A 13,068-nucleotide genomic window follows, 5' to 3' on the forward strand; every position below is an offset into this window, starting at 1 on the left:
TCCCATCCTGACCGTCCACTCGGTTCGCTGTTGATTACCGCATAATGATTGACCGACACCACTCTGTTGAGATGGAGGGAACCTTGGCGGAACACTGGATATATGCTACTTGTCGCTGTGGAACATGGGATTAAATGTAGGGGTCACCATCTTAGTACAGTTGTTTGTAAGTGTTCCTCATTGCTACAGGCTCGTCCTATTTCCATATGCTGTCATGCACTCCACAAGCTCTTATTTTTTTTCTCTTCTTTTTATTTGTGCTACCTCACGCGTGTTGTGAACAGCACCTTCTGGCGATGGTCAATACAGGAACAGTAATCATGTATATGACTGCAAAAGAAAGAACAATGTTTTTCCAAACGGAGCACCGAGACATCCGCATCTCTGTCGATGGGAAGGTTAGATTAACAGTACAGGTTATCACATCGAATAGTTGTTGGAAGCACTCTACAATACCGCAAACTCTTCCAGTTTCCATACGTTGCAATGTCTTCCACATCTTTGTCAATGTGAAACATCGCCACAGTGTTTTCTTTGTACCATCTGTAACGTTCCCTAGCAGCACACACACTATTAATCAAAGGAAATGACATTTGATTGTACTATGTACGCTATGAAGCAATTCGTATGTACTGTAATTGTTTTAAAAAAATTATTTAATTTTGTATAAAGGACATTCGTTATTATTGTAATATTTTCTGTAATAATATTCTCGATGTATTTATGATTGTAATATTTCAATACTCATAATGTAATTACGAAATATGTTAATATCTGCGATTAAAAAAATGTAAAATTCAGCCACAGAGGAAAATAATGTTGTAAGATTACAAAGAGAAATTAACAAGCAGCAATAGTATAAATATGGATACATAATGTGCATTCTTTGTCGTCTTCCTCGAGAGCTGAGAGAGAGAGGAATCTGTGACGTAGTATTTTATGAATGAGTAGACTTCTTTTGTCTGTATCTATCTTTAGCCGCCATTAGAGGAGAAATTACAAACTAATGTAAGTTGAATTATTGTTGTGGTCTAAATACATTATAATTTATCAAAATTGTGTATTACTAATGTAAATTAGCTTGCCCATGTCATCTATAATATTTCGTTAAAGAATTTTCAGCATTTTTAGCAATTATCGCTTTTGTTTCTGGGCTGTGCCGCGACCGAACGATTTGCAGCGGCGGCACATTTAAAAAATTGTTCCGCTAAGAAAAATTAACCAAACCCGTAAATCGGGAGCAGATAAAATTAGCAGTGAATTACGAAAATATTTTTCTTTTACAGCAATCCTGAGACTGACGGAATTTATTACTGGTTTCACATTTGTGCATTCATAGGGGGATAGTTAACGTTGCAGTTTAAAAATCTGTTGGTTCTTTCTGTTTCTAAAGCAAATAACTTAAACGTATAGTGAAGTGTGTTTTATCAATGATAATTAAACGTTCGGGTCGGCTTGGCAATATTTAACAATTTTCTGCTAACAGAGACAGTCTTGTGTTCCATAGCTAACGCCGGGAAAGAACTCAGTAACTATTTAAAAAAAACCACTGCATTTAGAAAATGTGTGTCAAGGCCGAAATACGTAAAAAAAAATTTAATTTATACAATTTTCAACTAAATGTTCTTAATCAGTTGATATGAATTTATCAGCATGAGAGGGTTGACTAAGGTTCACGTAATTTTAAATGTGCTTAATTCTGTCTAAATGAATTTTTATTAGTTCTACAACAAAGTTCGTACTGAAAGAAAAAATAACAAAAATATATAAAGCAACATTTTCATCCCCAAACATTTTCAAATCAAATCAATTTTTTTTTTTTTTTTATTTCATTAAATTGGCTCCCATCGTGGGGTCCGAATAAGCAGTGGCCACAATATACCCATGAGATAACTAGGGAATTATTGTAGTCGAACTTTTTTTCATGTATTGTATGTATTGCCTAACCAATATTGTGTGGTAATACCTGTATATGATTTTTTGCATGAGAACGCTATATACCCAGAGGCAAGCTGAAGAAGAGAGCTCATTATGTGAAAAAATTAATTACCTACCACAATACCAGGGGGCAGCTGCACCCAAGATAGATCACCAAAAGGAAAAGCTACAGTGTAGTTGTCCTGTGGGTAGTAAAGTAGCCTCAGTGCGGTGTTCTCGGATCATTAGTGGTGTGCTTGTTGTTAGTGTTCTTTTTTTAAAAATAACAGGACATTTGAGTAGTTAGTCATCGTAGTATATAATAAGTGTGTTTCAACAAATGACCATTTCTTGTGTGATTATGTCAGTGAAACCTGAGTATTAGGATATTTAGTTCAGATTTTGTTTCGTTTGTTGACTATGGTTAGATTGCGTAGTCAGAAAAATATAAACATGGATAATGAACAACAGTTAGCAAGCAGTGATACCGAGTTAGTGGCGTAGTTCAGGAAGTACAATGTGAGAATCCGGGGGCAGAAGGGCAAGAAATGTTGCCACTGCCAGCCAGTTATTCAGTTGAAAGTAGAAATACTGTGCCACCCACAAGCACTAGACACGGACCAGAGAGTGGTGAGGTGTCAGAAGTGCAATCATTATGTTCGAGCGCATGCTCAATTTCCAAGCTGAATTTGCACGTATGCAAGCAGAACGCGATAGTGAACGTGATCGCAGAGCGTGATCGATGCCAGCATGAGAGAGACTTGCAGTTAATGAAATCTTTGGAAGCTATGCAAAGTGAGATTGTTAGTTTGAGACAAAACTATGAAACCATACCCAAAGCGGTGCAAGAACTGAGCGAAAGAGTGGATAACGCCAGTATCGTAGATGAAATCAGTGTACTGATTAATAGGATGGAACCATTAGAAATTGACACAAATCAAGCAATAGAGCAGAAAATGTCCAAACCAGCTTGTTGCACGGCGACGCACAGGCGTGTCGCGCCAGCCAGGTCCAACAATGATAGGCATATAAATACAGCAGTGAAAAATTGCGGCTGCGAGACAGAACAGGCAACCAATGTTAGCGAAACAAACAAATGTCACTCCAAAATAGTGATTGAAGAAAGCCTGATTAAAAACCAACAGTTTCAGATCTTTACAACGCAGAAGAAATCTGTTCACCCTGTAGTATTTATCAAGGGATTTAGAAACATTTTGCCTAGCGTTTGGAGTCATACACAGAAAATACAGTTCGTTATGTCTTACATACAAGGAGATGCTGCATTATGGGCAACCGAAGCAGCTGACAGTTGCGACACATATGAGCAATTTGAAAAGGCATTCTTGGCCAAATATTGGTCAACATGTATTCAGAAGAGATTACGGAAAGAGGTATATAATCCAGAGCCGTATTCTCCACGACTAGGCAATTTGCGAAAATATTTTGAGAAATACATTAATAAGACCCGTTACTGGGACGAGCAGATTTCATCCCGGGATTTGATCAGACTTTTGAAATCACACTTGCCGATACACGTAAAGGAAAAACTTATACACGTACCGGAGAACGACATGGAACATTTCTTGTCTGTTCTGGACTCAATTGACCTGATTCAGGAGGATGTTATGGCAGCCTCTGAACAGGCTAGAAGTAGCGGTAACGGTTACAGAAATGGTCGAAATAACACGCCTCCACCAAGTAATGGAAACGGCGGAGGTAACAATAGGAGACAAGATTATATACGTACAAAACGGGAATAGAGGTAGAGACCGGAACGGCAATAGTCCGCCGGTGAATAATGACCGGAAAAGGAGGTCCGATGACCGATATGAAACAGGCCCACCAAGCAATAGTAGATGGAAAAATGCCAGGGGGCCGTGGAACACTAATTCCTATAACGATGCAAACCGAACTTGGCCACAGAACCAGAGGCCCAGTCCGGACCGGCAAAACAGTGAAAGATATGACAATAACCGACCGCCACCACAAAATGCGCCAATTGCGCAATCTTGGCATATAGTGGAGGCCAGCGACACAGAGCAGCCACACCCATCCACCAGTAATCCAACAAACTAGATTCAGCCGAGATACGCTCTCCGTCGTCGGCTGAGGTTTGGAGAGAGAGCAGACCGACACAGAACAAAACATCGGAAATCTGTATCCTCAGGTATAATGACGGGGTACAGATGGGACATGAATTAATAACTGAACCACCCACGTGCATAAAGGAGCACAAAGACGAAGTACAAGCGATAATAGAGATCAAAATTAACAATATTGATGTGCAAGCAATCGTAGATACAGGTGCTACTGTCAGTGTCATGAGTATGGACTTATTCAGAGTACTGGGGAAAGAAAAGCGTAGCTGATTTTTCCTGTGAACAATTGCAAAGTCACTGGAGCCATCAGTGCACAGCGACAAATAATTAAACTCCAAGTGCGGGTAGAGATGTATATAGGGGGAGAAGCCAAGCGTGCTCGTTCCTGGTAGTAAAGGGTTTAAAGGTAGCCTGCATTTTGGGGGTAGATTTTTTGAGAGAAAGGGACGCAGTAATTGACCTTTCTCGGGGAAAATTAAGTTTGATGAACGCGGGTAGGAGGATAGAATTGTCCATGCTCAGATCTGAAGAGGTACCTGTGCCCAATTGTAATGCTATTAACATAAAATGTAGGAGTCAGTGGATACTACATTTAGACAATCATTCTCTAGGACAAAATCTCTATTATCCAGACGTACAAGGTGATCAATTAAAAGCAAATGTGGACGCACTTGTGAACAAAGTATCACAGTCCGAAAATTTGAATTCAATGCAACAGCAGGATTTGGTACAGTTATTATCTAACTATGCAGATGTATTTTCAGAACGACCAGGAATTGTTCAGGGATATCAATAAAATACCGAGGTGAAGCCTCACAAAACCTACTGTCGAGCCTCATACTCCATTCCTTGGTCCAAGAAGGAAATAGTAGCTAAAGAAATTAGAAAACTGATCGAGTGGGGAATAATATAACCGTCTTTGTCCCCTTATAGTAGTCCTTTGGTGGCGGTGGCAAAAGCAGATGGACAGGTACGGTTAGTATTAGATGCGAGAGATATAAACGAAATTATTGTACCTGTCAGGACTCATCCGGAAAACTTAGATGAGCAAATTCAAAAATTCCATGGAGTGCAATATTTGACATCTGTTGATATGAAAAGTTCATTCTGGCAAATCCTGCTCACACCCGAGTCGAGGAAATATACTGCATTTATATTTGGGGGAAGGAGCTACCAATTTAGGGTACTACCTTTTGGCCTAAATGTTAGTGCAGGAGTTTTCATAACAGCCCTCGACGCGGTTTTAGGTCCGGATTTGCTGCAAAGGGTAACAGTGTATGTAGACGATCTGGTGATTGCTACTGCCACCTGGGAGGAGCACGTAGAACTACTGGGAGAGTCTTAGAAAGGTTTAAGCAGGCGGGAGTAACAGCGAATCTTGAGAAATCCAAATTTGGACGTAATCAGATTAAATTTCTGGGTAACATAATAACACCACAAGGCATCAAACCCGACAGCAAAAAACTTGACGCAATTCGTGGGTTTCCTAGCCCGAGAACTAGGAGACAACTCAAAGCGTTTATAGGTCTTGCATCTTTTTTTAGACGGTTTGTTCCAAACCAATTAATGAATAACGAGTCGTTATTGAGTCTGTTGCGTAAAAATGCGCACTGGGTGTGGACAGAAGAATGTCAACGCGCATTTGACGCTCTCAAAAACGCCTTGGTGAATGCAAACATACTGCGACACCCAGACATGACAAAAGACTTTTGCATAGCGACAGATTCGCGTTCATACGGTCTGGGCGCTTGTTTGTTTCAGTGGGACAGGAGCAACGACCCCACAACAATCATTGTAATCGGTTTTGCCAGCCGTACACTAAACAGCTGTGAGAGAGCATATTCCGCCACCGAGTTAGAGGCTCTTGCAGTGGTTTGGGCGGTAAAGAAATTCAACTATTACATCCATGGCAAAAAAAAACAAAGTATTCAGTGACCACCAGGCTCTGAGCTATTTAATGTCTTGCAAATTATACCATACCCGCTTGCTAAGATGGAGGTTAGCATTGCAGGAATATAAAATTAAGATTATGTACATAAAAGGACAAGATAATGTTGTAGCTGACGCCTTGTCGAGACTCCCACTAGGGCAATCCTCAGTGTCAAAGATTTGGAACAATCGGAGGAATATCGAATACTCTTAGTACAAGATAAGGTACATAGGAGGGACTTTCTACATATGTGTAAGAATATGTCTACATTGCAGTAAACTGATCCGATTTGGCGAGATGTCATTAGCAAAATTAAAAAAGGAACCAATCTTAAAAGTGTTCAGAACTTCAAAATAGCAGATAATATTCTGTATTATAAAACAGGTGTGTCAAATGACCATGGAGTCGTGTGTATACCGCAACAGTCTATCCCAGCTGTAGTGTGGCACACGCATTTAGCATGGAGTCACGCTGCGATAGGCAAAACAATAAGGATTTTATCCAGATACTGTTACTTTAAGGGAATAAGCCAGCAGACTCGCACCATTAACAGGACTTGTCCTCTGTGCCAAAAAGCTAAGTTTCAAAATAAGTCCACAAGGTTTGAACTGCATCCTATAGTGCCTCAGCGGCCACTTCAGTTAGTATCTATAGACATAGCAGGACCCTACCCTCAAGCCAGGGGTGGATTAAAGTACATTTTAGTGGTATATGACCTTTTCTCTAAATATTTAAAAATATACTGCCTTAGATCAGCCACTGCTCGTGGAATAGTTAAATGATTAGGGAAAGAATATTTTTCACAGGTGGGTAAGCCTGAAGCGATAATATCAGATAATGCTTCCTATTTTACAGGTCATACCTGGAAGAACTATTTACATGAACAAGGTATAAAGCACATACTAATATCCCACAAGCAAGTTTAGTAGAAAGAACATTTGGAGAGTTAAACAAATTTTTCAGGTTATACATTGCATATAAGCACAAAAGATGGCCAGATCTGATACCTAAATTTTTGGAAATTCACAACGCAACCCCGCATGCCTCTACGGGGTATCCACCAAACGAGATTATAGTGAATAGTAATAGAGTACTGAATGAGTGGCTGGCACCTTTGCCTAAGGTCCCAGTCATTCCTGAGCCTAAGGAAGAGAGGATAAGGAAAGCAGGGTGCAACCTTACCAGGTGCGCTCAGAAAAGGAAAGAAAAATATAATCGACATGTGACGAATAATCAAAAACTTTGTGTTGGGGACTTGGTGCTCTTACGCAATCATCCTAAGTCCTCGGCATCCTTGAAACAGAATAGCAAGTGGCAATTGGTGTACAATGGACCTTTTAGAATAGTAAGTGTGCCACATGAGGGTAGCTATCTCTTAGCAGATCCCCAATCAGGGAGAGTACGGGGACTGTATCCGCGTAAGGATGTGAAAATATTCCTACAGTAAATGACTAATAGTCCTATGTGTTATGTGTAAAAAAGGTACACCATTCTTTTGAAAATGAATGAACATTAATTATGTGTGATCTGTAGAGATAATGTACTAGTGTAGAAGTATTTAGTTATAAGAATATGATTGACTTTCTCTTTTGTTTATGATTATCTGTGTTATGTCTTCCTTTTAATTAGTGTTAGCTTAAGCATGCTCTAAATGTCTGCACAGATAACCTGATTAGTGCAATTATTTGTAGTGTTAAACTGTGACGGAGATCAGTCAGGAGGAACATTTTAGTAGTGATTAGTTTGTGTATTGCATGATATTCTATATGTGTGTCACATTTCAAATATTTCTTGGTACAGTCTTTTCTATTACATGTATATATATATACACGGTGTTACAAAAAGGTACGGCCAAACTTTCAGGAAACATTCCTCACACACAAATAAAGAAAAGATGTTATGTGGACATGTGTCCGGAAACGCTTAATTTCCATGTTAGAGCTCAATTTAGTTTCGTCAGTATGTACTCTACTTCCTCGATTCATCGCCAGTTGGCCCAATTGAAGGAAGGTAATGTTGACTTCGGTGCTTATGTTGACATGCGACTCATTGCTCTACAGTACTAGCATCAAGCACATCAGCACGTAGCATCAACAGGTTAGTGTTCATCACGAACGTAGTTTTGCAGTCAGTGCAATGTTTACAAATGCGGAGTTGGCAGATGCCCATTTGATGTATGGATTATCACGGGGCGATAGCCGTGGCGCGGTACTTTTGTATCGAGACAGATTTCCAAAACGAAGGTGTCCCGACAGGAAGACGTTCGAAGCAATTGATTGGCGTCTTAGGGGGCACGGAACATTCCAGCCTATGACTCGCGACTGGGGAAGACCTAGAACGACGAGGACACCTGCAATGGGCGAGGCAATTCTTCGTGCAGTTGACGATAACCCTAATGTCAGCGTCAGAGAAGTTGCTGTTGTACAATGTAACGTTGACCACGTCACTGTATGGAGAGTGCTACGGGAGAGCCAGCTGTTTCCGTACCATGTACAGCGTGTGCAGGCACTATCAGCAGCTGATTGGCCTCCACGGGTACACTTCTGCGAATGGTTCATCCAACAATGTGTCAATCCTCATTTCAATGCTAATGTTCTCTTTACGGATGAGGCTTCATTCCAAAGTGATCAAATTGTAAATTTTCACAGTCAACATGTGTGGGCTGACGAGAATCCGCATGCAATTGTGCAATCACGTCATCAACACAGATTTTCTGTGAGCGTTTGGGCAGGCATTGTTGGTGATGCCTTGATTGGGCCCCATGTTCTTCCACCTACGCTCAGTGGAGCACAGTATCATGATTTCATACGGGATACTCTACCTGTGCTGCTAGAACATGTGCCTTTACAAGTACGACACAACATGTGGTTCATGCACGATGGAGCTCCTGCACATTTCAGTTGAAGTGTTCGTACGCTTCTCAACAACAGATTCGGCGACCGATGGATTGGTAGAGGCGGACCAATTCCATGGCCTCCACGCACTCCTGACCTCAACCCTCCTGACTTTCATTTATGGGGGCATTTGAAAGCTCTTGTCTACGCAACCCCGGTACCAAATGTAGAGACTCTTCGTGCTCGTATTGTGGACGGCTGTGATACAATACGCCATTCTCCAGGGCTGCATCAGCGCATCAGGGATTCCATGGGACGGAGGGTGGATGCATGTATCCTCGCTAACGGAGGACATTTTGAACATTTCCTGTAAGAAAGTGTTTGAAGTCAAGCTGGTACGTTCCGTTGCTGTGTGTTTCCATTCCACGATTAATGTGATTTGAAGAGAAGTAATAAAATGAGCTCTAACATGGAAAGTAAGCGTTTCCGGACACATGTCCACATAACATATTTTCTTTCTTTGTGTGTGAGGAATGTTTCCTGAAAGTTTGGCCGTACCTTTTTGTAACACCCTGTATATGTGTAGCTGTCAGATTGACAGATTCGAACCCAGAATAATATCAATAATATGAGACCCTGAGAACTTTATTTTCAAACTAGTATTATCAAAGAGAGTAATGCACCCAGTAGTGACCCGAGGGCACCATGGGAGGCAAACGTATTGCAAATTTAAGTAACGCAAAGTTACGCACAAAGAAGCTTCAATTGAAGCATGGGCAGATCCAATCAGTAAAAAGAGCTAGCCCGATACAGTCCAAGTCAATTTTAGCCTACAGAGACTACACTGTAGTTACGTAGGACCTTGCAAGTAAAGTGAGACATAATTTCAAAGGAGTTATTGAACAATATGCCTGAATCCGGCTGGAATGCACAAATAAAATCTACTCGAACGTAAATATAGATGATTTTTGGGCAAACTAATACGAAATTTTAATATTTGTTGCCATGTACGCAATTATCACACACCTTGGTAAAGAGCGAACAAAGAAGTTACGAATGTGATGTTACAAAAATTGCACAACGGACATTGTAACTGAAAAAAAAACTTAAACAAAAGTGCAGTATTGCGTGGCAGAGATAGACAGTGACTGTTAAACCTGCAGCAATACGTCACGAGGTTGTTTTGAACAAGCAATAAGAAACTGTATCATCTCCGTGTGTGCAAGTGGACAAGGAACTAGCACGACACGAACAGTGAGCCGATAACAGACGGTGGACCAAGCTAGTGTCAAACTATAACTCTTTTTGTGTCAAGGGACGCCAGGAAAGCGCATTGACTACAGAGATACATTTTGTCCTGAGGTGAAAACTTGCGTGTGACTAATGCCAAATCATGACATGGTGAAAAAATATTGTGTGCCCTTAAAACGTGTTACTGTGACAACGAAACATTGTGCAAACCAGACTAGTGAAGGCCTACTGAATAATAAGTGCCAATAACTGTGTGCGTTCTTTCCTACAGCAGGAAAAATGCCCATAAGGATAGTACACTGTTTGTGAACTTGTTGCATGTTTGCTGGAGCACTGCAAGAAGATGTCACACGGGCGAGCTGATATACAACGCGCATCCGGCTACTTCAGCCATGCAGCGGCCGCAGCAGCCCGTAGCAGACCAGACAGCCACACGCCTTTCCGCGCCGTAGCTGTCGACACCGGAAGCGTGTGACCTACACGGAGCCGACGCGCCGCGCCGAGTGCCGCTCAACAATCACTCCGCACCGCTCACCAACTACAGCATTATTGACATATTCCAAAATATTTACACAAACTGCATAACATGTCAATGAACTCGATTTTTGACAAACTTGGACACTTATTATGTATACTCGTAAATTGACGAGAGAAAATGAACACTAACAAGTGTAGGAGATGGATTTGTAACACGTAGGTAGTGGGAACATTATGAAAAGTGACGTTGTGCTAAATGATTTCAAAAAACTAAGTGATATATCCTAGGACAAGTGACCTTGCAATATAGCGCAAAAATGATAATTACGAGTTGTTAATCACACACAACAAACTTTCGTTGAACTGTATGTGACTGTGATATTATGTAACCGTTGATGACAAACTGCTAAATCAATTCAAAAGAATGACTGTTAAAGAGACAAGATTAATCATCAACCAACTGGGATGGCTGGGCTCCGGCACAGTTTTGCCCAGGTTTCCTGTCTGCTTTCGCCAAAATGGGGGAGCCATGAACATATATAACCCTGGGACTAATTAAAAGAGCCATTCCATAAAAAAAAACACAGAATTGTAAAGAACGTTACTGGCACCATTGTGTCAAAGTATAGAAACTCTTTGCCAAATGCTGCCAGGGGCCAATATAACGTGCCCTGGCAGCACACACACTGTTAATCAAAGGAAATGACATTTGATTGTACTATGTACGCTATGAAGCAATTCGTATGTACTGTAATTGCTTAAAAAAAATATTATTTAATTTTGTATAAAGGACATTCGTTATTATTGTAATATTTTCTGTAATAATATTCTCGATGTATTTATGATTGTAATATTTCAATACTCATAATGTAATTACGAAATATGTTAATATCTGCGATAAAAAAAATGTAAAATTCAGCCACAGAGGAAAATAATGTTCTAAGATTACAAAGAGAAATTAACAAGCAGCAATAGTATAAATAGGGATACATAATGTGCATTCTTTGTCGTCTTCCTCGAGAGCTGAGAGAGAGAGGAACCTGTGACGTAGCATTTTATGAATGAGTAGATTTCTTTTGTCTGTATCTATCTTTAGCCGCCATTAGAGGAGAAATTACAAACTAATGTAAGTTGAATTATTGTTGTGGAAAATCCTGAGACTGACGGAATTTATTACTGGTTTCACATTTGTGCATTCATAGGCGGATAGTTAACGTTGAAGTTTAACAACCTGTTGGTTCTTTCAATTTCTAAAGCAAATAACTTAAACTTATAGTGAAGTGTGTTTTATCAATGATAATTAAACGTTCGGGTCGGCTTGGCAATATTTAACAATTTTCTGCTAACAGAGACAGTCTTGTGTTCCATAGCTAACGCCGGGAAAGAACTCAGTAACTATTTAAAAAAAAAAAAACACTGCCTTTAGAAAATGTGTGCCAAGGCCGAAATACGTAAAAAAAATTTAATTTATGCAATTTTCAACTAAATGTTCTTAATCAGTTAATATGAATTTATCAGCATGAGAGGGTTGACTAAGGTTCACGTAATTTTAAATGTGCTTAATTCTGTCTAAATGAATTTTTATTAGTTCTACAACAAAGTTCGTACTGAAAGAAAAAATAACAAAAATATATAAAGCAACATTTTCATCCCCAAACATTTTCAAATCAAATCAATTTTTTTTTTTAATTTCATTAAACATCCTGTGTTGTGGTAGCTGTATAGTTTATGCTATGCGATGTTCAGTAGTCTGTGAGAGCCAGAGGATCGCAACGTGTTAATGTCGGTTTAGCGGCAACTGAGATGGATCTCTAAGTCGTGGTAGAAAAAATGAAGTGTATGGCGGTGTACACTGATTGCGTGTGACAACCGAGGAAAAAAAACTATGTATTCAACTGCATATGAAGGAACAACACAGGAACCATCTCGTGTGATTTATAGTCTATTGCATATGGTCATCCTACAGTACAGGTGATGAAACTTTACAGCGGTCTGTGAAAGCGACTTTCATCATGAACCAATACCTGTATATTTAATAGGATCACCGCATATGTTTGGGTGATAGACATGAATGCATCCTGAGAAGCACAGATCTCCTTCGGACTACCTTTATGTTGTTTGGAGATGTCTCACAATGCTATAGCAGTCCCGGCGGAGGTTCGAGTCCTCCCTCGGGCATGGGTGTGTGTGTTTGTTCTTAGGATAATTTAGGTTAAGTAGTGTGTAAGCTTAGGGACTGATGACCTTACCAATTAAGTCCCATAAAACTTCACACACATTTGAGCATTTGAATGATACAGCAAAATCTTCTTCCTTCCTCCATGCCATGTATGATGTGTAGTCTTCCTAATTTTCCCAACAAGAAACACCACCGTAGTTGCTCGAACTATCTCTTCTATTACCTTGTGTTGCATGAGAAAGCTTCGTTTGGTGCGGACCTTAACCAGTACACGGTTGGTGGAGCTATGAGACCATGTTCCCATTTCCACCGAGTGGTCAAAACGCGCTCCTGTCGCATTAACTCAGCTCGTCCCATTTCCCCACAGGATGCAGAAGGTCT

Source organism: Schistocerca serialis, unplaced genomic scaffold (assembly GCF_023864345.2).
Source record: "Schistocerca serialis cubense isolate TAMUIC-IGC-003099 unplaced genomic scaffold, iqSchSeri2.2 HiC_scaffold_1254, whole genome shotgun sequence".
Taxonomy (NCBI): Eukaryota; Metazoa; Arthropoda; class Insecta; order Orthoptera; family Acrididae; genus Schistocerca; species Schistocerca serialis.